Consider the following 13,275-nt stretch of genomic DNA (forward strand, 5'->3'; position numbering starts at 1 on the left):
AAGGACATGGGTGAAGGTTGTTCCATAGGGAGCCAATGTGACTTGGAAAGGGGTCAGTCCAGTGTTACTGTGCACCACATTGTTGTATGCCACTTTGGCAAAAGGCAGCAGTTCTGCCCCATTATCCCAGTGATAATTCACTTGGATCTTAAATATTGTTCAACCATTGTGTTTGCGCTAATCAACTACCAGATAATTGATGTTTGACCATTTCATCCAACATTTTGCAGGGAAATGGATTCCTGATCATTTAACTAATATTAAACCTTTGTCCTGATTTCTAGAATTAGAGCAACGTTGTAGCTTCCAACTTCCCAATTCCATTTCTCCACTATTTTCAAAACAGATTAAGCATCAGTCACTTATGATGTCACTCCAAAGAAGGAAAGTTGTTGATCAGACATCAGACAGTTCTTTATATTCTTTTTTAATTCGCTTTTTAAAGGGTGGGAGGGAGGATGTAATGTGTACAACTGGGGTGGGTTTGGGGGGCAACCCTCAGGCTTTGGGGGGGTGGGGGGGCTAGTTCCTATACTGGGGAGGGCATTCCCATTGGCTTTGTGGGTGGGAGGGGCAGATATGGTGGGAGCAGGGGGCCATATCGTGTTATGGGAGGACGGACTCGCTACCTGCGAGTGATTGCATGCTCTGGCCCCCAAGGCTCTTCTCGTTCCCTGGGTTGTTCGGATCCTCAGGGCCTGGGCCTCCGGTTGATGTTGTGCAATGCCAGGTCTGTGGTAAGTAAAGCCCCTCTCATTTGTGATCTGGTTCAGGAGGGGGGTGCGGACCTAGTAGGTATTATGGAGACCTGGTTGGGCCAGGAGGGGGGGTCCTCCTCATTGAGATGTGCCCACCGGGTTTCTATGCATTCCATCAGCCGAGGTCCCAGGGGAGGGGCGGGGTGGTGGCGGTTCTTGTAAAGGAAGGACTTGCTCCAAGGGAGGCCACTGTACCTCAGATAGCCGGATGTGAGTCCCTCCTTGTGAAGTGGGGACATGGGAGGCAGATGGGCTTCCTGATTACATACCTGGCTCCCTGCCATGTGTCGCTGCCCTGCCTGAGCTGCTCAATGTAATTGCCAAGGTGACGGTGGAGACTCCTGGGCTTATGGTCATGGGGGACTTCAACTTGCCATCTGTCGGCAAAGCGTCTGAGGTGGCCCGGGAGTTCATGGCTTCCATGACGGCTATGGACCTGACCCAATTAATTCATGGACCCACTCACATGGGAAGACACACTCTGGACTTGATTTTTGTCTCTGGTCAGTGGATGAATGATCTTGAGATAGGGGAGATAGTGACTGAGCCCTTGTCATGGTCAGATCATTCCCTTCTTAGGCTTGACTTTCTAACTGCCACACCCCACTGCAGGGAGGCAGGACAGCCTAGATGGTTCCTCCCCAGGTGCCTGATGGACCCTGATAGGTTCCAGATGGAGCTTGGGCCATTCCCTGAGGCTCTGACTCACGGTTCGGCTGAAGAGCTGGTGGCTGCCTGGGATAGGGAGGCTGCAGATGCTTTGAACCGAGTCGTGCCTTTGTGGCCTCTGACCCGTCGCCGAGTATACCTGGCTCCTTGGTTTTCTGATCAAAAAATGCCTGGAGAGCAGTTGGAGGTCTAGCTGTTCAGAATCTGACCGAACACTGGTAAGGTCGCATATTAAGACCTACCTGGTGGCGATAAAAGCAGCAAAATGTAATTTACTTTTCCGCTCTTATCACATCACATCTGCAGATAACCGCCCAGCAGCCCTGTTTAGGGTGACCCACTCCCTTCTCCATTTGGGAGTGCAGGAGGATCCCTTGCAGGGTTGGACTGAGGATTTTGTTCAGTATCTGCACAATAAAATCACTCAGATTCAGAAAGGCTTGGTCTCTGACTGGGTGGGTACAGGCGGGATGATGGAGAAGCCCTCTCTGAATCCGGCTGTTTTGGCTAACTACCGTCGGGTCTCCAACCTTCATATGTGGCAAAGGTTGTTGAGAGTGTGGTGGCACGACAGCTCTCTCAGTTCCTGGATGAAGCTGTCTATCTAGATCCGCTCCAGTCCGGCTTCAGGCCTGGGCACAGCACGGAAACGGCATTGGTCGCGTTGGTGGATGATCGATCTCTGGAGGGCTCGGGATAGGGGTGTTCCTCTATCCTAGTCCTGTTAGATCTCTCAGCGGCTTTTGATACCATTGACCATGGTATCATGCTACGCCGGGGTGGGGGGTGGGGGGCAATGTCCTATGGTGGTTCTCTCCTATCTCTCTGACTGGTCTCAGTCTGTGTTGGCAGGGGGGCAGAGGTCGACCCTGAGGCACCTTGTTTTGGGGTGCCGCAGGGGTCGGTCCTCTTACCCTTTCTTTTCAACATTTTTGTGAAGCCACTGGGTGAGATTATCCATGGTTTTGGGTTGGAGTTCCATCAGTACACTGATGATACTCAGCTGTACATCTCCACCCCAGGCCATCTCAATGATGCCCTTGAAGTGATGTCCCGGTGTCTAGAGGCTGTGTGGGTCTGGATGAGGAGAAACAGGCTTTGACTCAACCCTTCCAAGACCGAGTGGCTGTGGCTTCCGGCATCCTGATATAGCCAGCTGGTGCCATCGCTGGCTATTGGAGGTGAGTTTCTGGCCCCCACGGAGAGGGCTTGCAACTTGGGTGTCCTCCTGGATGCATGGCTGTCTTTAGAAGAGCACATGACGGCCATGGCCAGGGGGGTTTTCATCAGGTTCACCTGATTCATCAGTTGCGTCCATTTCTGGATCGGGACTCCTTACTCACAGTCACTCAGGCACTTGTCACTTCCTGCCTGGACTACTGCAATGCTCTCTACATGGGGCTGCGCTTGAGGAGCAACCAGAGGCTCCAACTGGTGCAGAATGTGGCCGTGTGGGGGATTATGGGAGCAATGGGGTGCTCCCATTAGACACCCCTCCTGCGTGAGCTGCATTGGCTCCCGGTGGTCTTCCGGGTGCGCTTCAAGGTGTTGGTTACCACCTTTAAAGTGCTCCATGGCATAGGGCCTGGGTACTTTATGGGACCGCCTTCTGCCGCTGATAGCCTCCCACCGGCCAGTTTGCTCCCTCAGAGAGGGACTCCTCAGGGTGCCGTCAGCCAGGCAATGTCAGCTGGCGAACCCCAGGGGGAGGGCCTTCTCTGTGGCTGTGCACCGCCCTGAGTCCAGCAGGAGGACAGTATAAAAATTGAATAAAATAAAAGAAAGAAAGAAATATAAAGAAAACATTGCCAGATTGCCAATGGTTCAATGGCAATTACGTCCTTATGAATGACTGCAATCATTCTATTATTCTAGCAGGCCACAATATCAATCGTTCTGCACAGAAGGGAATAGAAACTGAGAAAGGATCTATGTAAATATTTCAAGAGCCACATGGGGGAAGGAAGTCATAATGCTGACTCTGTGAGATTCATTTCCACAAAGTTCTCTTCCTTCTGTTTTATCTGCCAGAAGTTCTCCTTGAAGATAGACTCAGACATTTTCTCCATATGCAGAAAATCATAAAATTGATCCTCCTGGTATTCCGGATGCACAAAGCAGTTACTCTGAGATGTCCTGCAAGTGATGCTTTCCCTGTTCCACACGAGTGGTATCAACCTGGTGACCTCGTCATCGGTGGGATGATGTCTCACTTGATTTACCATTTCTGTCAAACTCTATTCAAGCAACATCCTTTTGTCAACTTTTATGATTCACCAGTGTAAATGTTTTCCTTTGAATTATCTGACCTTAGACCCACATAGCAAAGAATCATTTATATGGCTGTTTGTGCAGGAAATGTAGAGTTTTTCATGTAAATGTAAGAATTCTTTGTGTTTTGAAAGCTTTCTAGTGGTGAGGAAGAGGGAACTTTGTTTGTGATTGTTTCACCAACAACATTCTCATAAGTAAAGCATATTCGATTGTGTGAAAATTATCAAAAAGAAGAATGCTAAAAAAAAAAAATCAGCTGTGCCATATTTCACAACAGAAAAATAAAGGTGCTTTTCCAAGAGGCAACTAGACATCCTTGGTATTTCCTTTGAAAACATTTTGCTTCTCATCCAAGAAGCTTCTTGCTCTGTTTCAGTTCTGGAAGCTTCTTGGATGAGAAGCAAAATTTTATCTGTGGGCTGTCAGACTCCTGAATGCAACATAACATCATAAGCATAAACAATAGGCTTGCAGGGCAGGTGCAACATATTTGTGCAATATATCATAATGCAATGTTACGCACATATATGTCTAGAGGATTGTGTGTTGTTAGTATGATTTATTGGGTTAGGGACTTTCTTTCTTTCACTGTGAGTTATCGATATGTATTTATGTTGGGTGGGTGCATGAATGGAGGCTCAGCCAATCTCATTGTACACGTGTTGTTCTTTGACAATAAAGGTTGAATTGAAAATATTTTCAAAGACAAAAAACCTAAGAAAGTCCAGTTGCCTTTTTGAAAAGCACTTTTGGGACAATCATGACCAGGATGACTGAGAATCTGCATAGACATAAATATTGGAAGTTAGTTAAATTATTGGCATTCTGTTTTACTGAACAGTAAGGTAAGGTAAGGAATGATGGGATAGAGTAAAGGTGTTTTAATATTTCTATCTTGCAGCCAAAGTGGGCACACACCTTAGATATTGATTCTGGGGGAACTTAGAATTTTGAGAAATCATAGAAAATTCCTTTGGAACTGAAAAGATTCAGATGAAGAAGATGTATGGGTTTAGAGAGAATCTCACCCTTAATCTATAATTCTTTCTAATTCAGTAAAGTTCCTAGAAAACTAAATCAACAGAGAAAACAAGCCACGGCATTCTGAGTTAAACTGAATGCTGAAGTTAAGACTCCATAAATTAATATAGTATGCCTTATGATGAGTAACTTTCTAGAAAAAGATAAAGGAAAAAAATTGTATGCAAAATATATTTGGACTGATTACAAAATTCTTTAATACTTCAGTCAGAAACACGTTTTCTGGTAGTCAGTTAAAAACAGTACCATACTAAAATAATTTGCAAAGTTATTATTATTGGTTAATCTTTAGTGAAATTCACAGCCTTTGAGGCTGGTTAATAGCTCAGCAGCTCGAGTCCTAACCAAGGACCTAGGAACGGTTAAGGTATCGTCGGAGGATGTAAGCTGTTCCGAGTAAGGTGGTTTTTTGTAGAGTCAAAATGTTCAAGTCCGGCAAATTTAGAATTTCTAAATAGCGGGGTAGCCCTTTGGGTATTGCTCCGAGGGCTCCAATTACAATCGGGACAACACACAATTTCTTTTTCCACAGTCGCTCAACTTCAATTTGTAAGTCCCGGTACTTTGTGATTTTTTCTTGCTGCTTATCTTCAATTCGTGCATCACCAGGTATTGCAATGTCAATGAACCATACTTTTTTCTTTTCAACTATTGTTATGTCAGGTGTGTTGTGGACCAAGTGCCTGTCAGTCTGAATCCTAAAGTCCCACAAGATCTTGAGTTTCTCATTCTCTAAAACTTTCTCAACCTGATGTTCCCAGTGGTTTTTGCTGTATTCAAATCCAAACTTCTGGCACAATTTCCAGTGAATGATTTTAGCAACGCGGTCATGGCGTTGTAGGTAGTCAGTTTGTGAAATTTTGCTGCACCCACTGATCAGGTGGTTGACTGTCTCATCTTTCTCATTGCAGAGACGGCATTTGCTGTTGGTGGTAACATGTTGAATTTTTGCCTTCATACAATTTGTGGCTAGGGCTTGTTCTTGAGCTGCCAAAATAAAGCTTTCAGTTTCTTTTTTCAGTACTCCTGATCTTAACCAGTTCCAAGTTAGTTTCTGGTCAGCTTTGCCTTCAATACTTTTCAAGTATTGGCCATGCAGAGCTTTGTGTTTCCAATTTTCAGCTCGCTGCTCAATTACTTCTTTCTTATATTCTGCTTTTGTTTTAGTTGTCTTTAAAAGGCCTCCTTTATTTACTTCCTTAATCATTGGTTCTTCACTTTTCTGGATGTAATCATTCAAGCTGCATTTTTCTTCTTCCACAGTCTGCTTTACTTGTAGGAGTCCTCGACCACCCTCTGCTCTTGGTAAATATAATCGGTCAACATCACTTTTAGGGTGCAAGGCATGATTCATTGTCATAAGCTTCCTTGTTTTTCTGTCCAAATTGTCTAACTCCATCTGGGTCCAGTCAATTATTCCTGCAGAGTATCTAATCACAGGTATAGCCCAGGTATTTATGGCTTTTATGATGTTTCCTCCACTCAATTTGGACATTAATATCTTACGAATTCGCCGAATGTACTTGGCTGAAGTTAATTCCTTGACTTTATTATGCATTAAGTCAGAGGCTTCTAAAATCCCCAAGTACTTGTAGCCTTCTTCCGATTTTACTGCCTTTATCATTTCTTCATTCTCTAGTTCTATTGCATCCTCTTTTATGATCTTGCCTGCTTTGGTTGCTATTGTTGCACATTTGTCAATTCCAAACTGCATACCAATGTCTTGGCTGAATTCTTATTATTTAATAATAATTAATAATTAATTAATAATTAAATAATAATTATTAAATAAATTATTATTATTATTATTATTATTATTATTATTATTATTATTATTATTATTATTATTATTATTATTATTATTATTATGTGTGTTTAATCTATTTGCAGTGTATTAACCAAATTCTACCAACACATCCTTGCCTTGGCCTTTGCTGTGAAGGAGATCAATGAAGACCCCCAGATCTTACCTAACGTCACTCTTGGGTTCCACATCTATGACAGTTACCACAATCCAAGGATGACTTATCGCACCACTCTGGACCTCCTTTTCAAATCCCAGGAATTTGTTCCTAACTACAAATGTGATAGCCAGAAGAATCTGATGGCTATCATTGGAGGATTAGGTTCTGATACATCATCTAATATAGCTGAAGTTGTAGCTTTTTACAAGATTCCACAGGTCAGTATGGAGGAGATGAACAGAAAAAAATTGTACTTCGTTGTTATGGCATAGTTACTGAGATACTAGATTTGTATTAAGATTTTCTACAGACCTTAAGTTATAATACTTCACAGTCTTTTATGAAGCTACAATGCCAATCATAGAAGTGAGTTATCTAGAGTCATTCCATTCCATACCATAGATTTGAATGTAGCACACTCTCGTCTTGTTCAAACAAATGAACTATTATAATGTGTTTGAAATAATTCCTAGAAATTCCATTCTATATTAATATTTCAAAAGAAATAGAGGAAAAATTCCTTCTTTGGATATTTTTTACAGGAAAACTAGATCCAGAAAGATCGGATTTGAGGTAATGACTCAACAGAGTATTATTCTGCTTTATTTTAGCTGACATATGGCTCATTAGCACAAGAAGAGTTTCAGAGCAGCAAACGCTCGTCACTTTATTTCATGGTCCCAAAAGAGGACCATCAGTACGTTGGGATTATTCAACTGCTTCATCATTTCAAATGGTCATGGATTGGGATTTTTACTATGGATAACAACAACGGAGAACGTTTCCTACAGAAAATGCAGCCCATGCTTTCACAAAATGGAATCTGTTCATCGTTCGTACAAAGGCTTTCACAACTAGTCCACGTTGAACACTATATAGAACTTTATCACATGCTCTCATTTCCACTAATTTGGGGAACAGCAACACCACCACATTTCTAGTCTATGGAGAATCACTGACAATTATGGGGCTCAGGGCTATCATGTTTGTAGCAAATCCTGAAAACAAGCAAACTGCATCATTTAGAAAGGTGTGGATCATGACTGCACAGATTGATTTTGTGTTGTCCGGCTTTCAAATCAGTTGGGATCTCCAGATGTTCCATGGGGCTATTTCCTTCACTGTTCATTCAAGAGCAATTGTAGGTTTCAAGGAGTTTCTTCAGACCATCAAACCTCATGCAGACTACAGAGATGGGTTTCTGCAGGATGTTTGGGAACAATCATTTGATTGTTCATTCTCAAAATCAGAATTACAAGAAATGTCCAATAGGCAGTGCCCAGTGGAAAAGAAACTGGAGGATCTTCCTGGGCCTGTGTTTGAAATGGAAATGACTAGCCAAAGCTACAGTGTCTACAATGCTGTTTATGCTGTGGCTCATGCTTTGCAAGCTCTATTCATGTTGGGGTTCCATAAGAAAAAAACAATGATGGGTAAAAAAACTGACCTTCCACATCTGCAGCCTTGGCAGGTATTCTCTCTGCATTGGACACTTCTTTTATTTCAATGAGCAATTTGATCTAGAATTATCATATGAACCTATAGAGGAAAGTCTTAATATTTTCTGCTTATAAAATCCAGTTAGGTATGAACAACAAGAAACTACTATATTGTTAAGTAACACAGTTAAGGGAACCTGGCTAGGTGGCTCAGTGGCTAAAACACTGAGCTTGTTGATCAGAAAGGTCGGCAGTTTGGCGGTTTGAATCCCTAGTACAGGTTTCCTGCGTGATCAGGAGGTTGGACTAGGTGACCTCCAAGGTCCCTTCCATCTCTGTTACTGTTAAACTATCTTTTAAAACTTGGCTTCCCCATGGATTTTGCTTCTCAGAAGGTGGCAAAGATCATAAATGTGAAAAACGGTCATAAGTCACTTTTTTCAGTGCCATCGCAACTTAAAATAGTCACCAAACAAGCTGTTGTAAATAGAGGACTACCTGTATTATCCTTTAAATTCTCTGTTTCTTTCATTATCTTTCACATAGCTCCATCCGTTTCTACATGGCATTTCTTTTAACAATTCGGCTGGAGAGAAAGTTTCCCTGAATGAAAAAGGGGAAGTAATGGGTGGATTTGATATCATCAACCTCATCACATTTCCCAATCGGTCTTTTCAAAGAGTTAGAGTTGGAAGAATAGATCCGAGTTCTCCAACAGGCAAAGAATTATTCATTGATGAAGATCTGATTGTCTGGCACCCAGCTTTTAACCAGGCATGGACTCATTTCATGGACTATATCTTGAGCCATTATGATTCCAGATAGAGGCCTTGGTCTCTTAATCCATATTGAGCAAAGCTTCTTTAGAAATCTAATTTCTATGTTTGTAAGAAAAAATGGCATACTATGAACAAATATGTCCCATGATCAAGTATTAATCAAATTGACAAAATGATCTTACAATGTAAAAGTCAGGTTTTCCTTTTAGTTGCAATTACCTTTCAAATTATGAACATTGCCTTATTTCTGTAACATTTTCATCCCACATATTCATTTATTCACCTTGCCTTTTTCAAAGAGACTCTTTTCCTCATCATTGTAACTTCAACAACTTTTAATGTTTTAATATAAATTCAGCTAGGTAATATTCACTAGCCCTTTGGAGAAGTAAAGAATTCTTTACCCCAATAAAAGAAGATGATTAATAACTCACAAATGAAGGTGTCCCAGGATAATGTTGAAGAATCTACTCTGAGTCAGTCACTGGTCCACCTTTGATCACGGTGACTGTCCCAGATTAGATCCTGCAGGATTAATAAATGTTTTTTTCTAAAACCACCCTTTCAAAGAATCTTTTATGTTTATCACCAGGTACTTCCAATTTCTCTGTGTAATGACCATTGCTCCCCTGGATACTGGAAGAAGGAGATTGAAGGAAAACAATTCTGTTGCTATGACTGTGTTCCATGTCCAGAAGGGAAGATTTCAAATCAAAAGGGTAGGTTAGACATTCCAGGAAGTTTTCATTAGGTTGATTTAAGCAAACAAAGAGGAGCAGTTGTTCAATAGCTTAACGACGCTAGAGAAGGTCATTAAGCTCCAACGGTTTGAGTCCTAGCACTGTGTGGTGTGGTGAGCTCCCGTCACTCATCTCAGCTTCTGCTGATCTAGCAGTTTGAAAGCATGTTATATGCAAATAGATAAATAGGTACCATTTCGGTGGGGAGACGAACTGGCACTTCATGTGGATGGTTGGAATCCTACTAGCACTGCACTTCCCATTTGCGATATCCATTTGTGACACAGCTTTGTAAAGGGACAGGGCCCCATATGATACTGCAGCAAAACCAGTGGTGAAATCTAAAATTTGTTACTATCAGTTCTGTGGGTGTGGCTTGGGGGGGAATAATGTGACTGGGTGGGCATGGCCAACTTTTTTTTTTTACTTTTAAAACCATTTTTTCTACAACCTCTTTGGCTAAGAGGTGGTAAAAAAATGCTTTTAAAAGCCTCTGACGATCCCAGATGAGTTGCCTGATCAGCAGAGGCTTTTTTTTCTTTTAAAAGCCTCTACCAATCAGACAACAAAGCTGGGATCGTCAGAGGCTTTTAAAAGAAAAAAAGCCTCTGCCGATCAGGCAACTCAGCTGGGATCGTCAGAGGCTTTGAAAAGCATTTTTTCTACAACCTCTTTGAAAAAAAATGATTTTAAAAGCCTCTGATGATCCCAGCTGAGCTGCACGATCATCAGAGGCTTTTTTTTTTACTTTTAAAAGCATTTTTTCTGCCGAAGAGGTTGTAGAAAAAAATCCTTAAAAAAAAAAAGCCTCTGATGATTGCGCAGATCAGCTGTGCATGGGGGGGGAGGGATTTTTGCTACCAGTTCTCTGATCCACCTGCCTCCATCGCTACCGGATCAGGCGATCCAATCCGAACGGGGAGCATTTCACCCCTGAGTGAAACCACTCAGCTTCCTTTCTGATGCAGAGCTAGCTCGCCCCCTTTGAAGATGTTTCGCTTCTCATCCAAGAAGCTTCTTCAACTCTGACTGGATGGTGGATAATGGAAGGATTTATATTCCTTGGAGACAGCTGGTCATTTGCATTCTTTTAAAGAGTTGTTCAGGACACTTGGAGGTTTGTCTGTGTCCTCGGGGTCACCTGAATAGTGCAAATGGTATGGAGCCTTCTTGGAACTGCTGAAAGGACTGTGTTGTGGGCTGTGCTTTCTGCAGCTGTGTTCCTTTCTGCCCTGTGTCCCATCATTGTGGAAGACAGACACAGGCTGTTGGGGATGTGTCTGTGTTGTCTGCTTCTCAAACTGAAGCACAAATGGAATGGATTTGCTGGAAATCCATTTACTTCCACACCATTTAAAGGGTATTCATCCCAAAGTGCACAGATAAATATCAATGGAAATTCTCATTCATCCAGGTCATGGTTCTCCCAAAGTTGCTTTTTAATGACCAGCTGTCTGCAAGGAATATAAATCCTTCCATTCCCCACCACCCAGTCAGAGCTAAAGAAGCTTCTTAGAGGAGAAGTGAAAGATATTCAAAGAAAAAAACAAGAAAGTCAAGTTGCCTCTTGAAAAAGCACCTTTGGGACAACCAGGACCTGGGTGACTGAGAATCTTCATAGACAAACAGAGCTGGCAGTCTTAGGGCAGCCAAGTACTAGTCTGTATAAGCATTATAGTCTCCTGGCTATTGGAACATCACCATATACTAAAGAAATAAATAAATTTAAGCAAACTGTAACACACTACCTTAGTGTGCAAATAACTAATACTTTTCATTATTAGTGAATATTCATATTTATAGCTGTGACTCACAATCTGTTGTTCAGGTCATTACACTCTGTTACTAGAGATTTACATATCTCTTTATCGTTTTCTTTTCCATGTTTTGGAAAAAAAATGGGGAAAGTCCAAATGGCCTACATTGCAATAAAGTTTAAAATAATAAAAAAAGGTTGCATTTGAAAGAATAATATTCCTTCCATATCTGCTTCGTTTTAAGCCAATCCTAAATTTTCCATTTGAGGAAAATTTTCATAGAAATATGATCCATCTGATAACCAGTGGAAAGAGTTCAAAAAGAATAACAAATTTCACCTGTTCAGAGGGCAATGTGAATAATACGGAAGGCCTACATGACAAATTCCTTGACTTTTCTTCCAGATATGGATGACTGTTTCGAATGTTCAGAAGATCATTGTCCAAATGAAGAAAAGAATGGATGTATCCTGAAAGTGGTGATGTTTCTAACTTTTGAAGAAACATTAGGAATCAGTTTAGCTTCAGCTTCTCTTTGTTTCTTTTTCTTGACATCTTGGGCAGTTGGAATTTTTATTAAGCACAGGGATACTCCCATTGTCAAAGCCAATAACAGGTCCCTCACCTACACCCTCCTTGTCTCTCTTCTGCTCTGTTTTCTCTCCTCTTTGTTGTTCCTCAGCGAACCTGGCAAAGTGACCTGCCTTCTCTGACAACCAACTTTTGGCATCACCTTCTCAGTGGCCATTTCTACTGTTCTGGCTAAAACTATCACTGTGGTTGTGGCTTTCATGGCCACTAAACCTGGTTCTCAGATGAGGAAGTGGGTGGGGAAAAGATTGGCTTTTTCTATTGTCCTCTCATGTTCTCTGTTACAAGTATGCATTTGTATTCTTTGGTTGACAACATCTCCCCCATTCCTTGAGTTTGATATGCACTCAGAGCTCCAAGAAATGATTTTACAGTGCAATGAGGGATCAGCTTCATTCTTCTACTGTGTCTTGGGCTACATGGGTATCTTGGCCATTGCCAGCTTTATTGTGGCTTTTCTTGCTCATAAGTTACCTGACAGCTTCAATGAAGCCAAGTTCATTACCTTCAGCATGTTGGCCTTTTGCAGTGTGTGGATCTCCTTCTTTCCAGCCTATCTGAGCACAAAAGGCAAAGCTATGGTAGCTGTGGAGGTTTTCTCCATCTTGTCCTCCAGCGCTGCATTACTGGGATGCATATTCCTACCAAAATGCTATATCATTGTTTTGCGACCTGACCTTAACAACAGGAAGCAACTCACAAAGAGAAATTAGTCTATCATGTTTTCTTTCTGGCTCCCCTAATTAAAAGACCAAAGGTGGTTTGTATGCAATTTCAGGGAAAGAACCTGATATTTGGTGCCTTTGCAATTTATACTCTTTATTTCATTGAGGTTTCTCTATAATTTCTAGATTTAAAGGGATTCCAGCCTGGTCTAGTGGTTAAGGAATTGCAATGAAAAGCAAGGGACCATGAGTTCAAGCCCTGCCTTGGCCCTGAAATCCAGCTGCATAACTTTGGACCAAACACTGTTTTTCAGACCAGTCTACCTCAGAGGGTTGTTGCTATGTGGAAAAAATAAGGAGGACGGTATATTGGATATGTTTGCTGCTTTTGATTGTTTGTAAAAATAATAAAGTGATATATATTGTAAATAAAAATAAAATAATAAATGAAATGAAATACTAAAATGAAATGAAATAATAACATAAAATAATATAAAATATAGAATAATGTAATAAAATAAAACAAACCTGCCATGGCAAGTGAAAGGGATTGAAAGGTGTAAAATGTATGATGACATCATTAACGAAATTCCACCCA

At 41.5% G+C, this 13,275-nt stretch overlaps 1 pseudogene; it reads left to right on the plus strand.

Moving 5' to 3' along the window:
• Positions 1–608: 608 nt before the first annotated feature.
• Positions 609–12,725, plus strand: LOC139324302 (vomeronasal type-2 receptor 26-like; annotated as a pseudogene).
• Positions 12,726–13,275: the final 550 nt, after the last annotated feature.

Source organism: Pituophis catenifer, unplaced genomic scaffold (genome assembly GCF_029215685.1).
Source record: "Pituophis catenifer annectens isolate HBS135680 unplaced genomic scaffold, rPitCat1.0.hap2 SCAF_15, whole genome shotgun sequence".
NCBI classification, from domain to species: Eukaryota; Metazoa; Chordata; class Lepidosauria; order Squamata; family Colubridae; genus Pituophis; species Pituophis catenifer.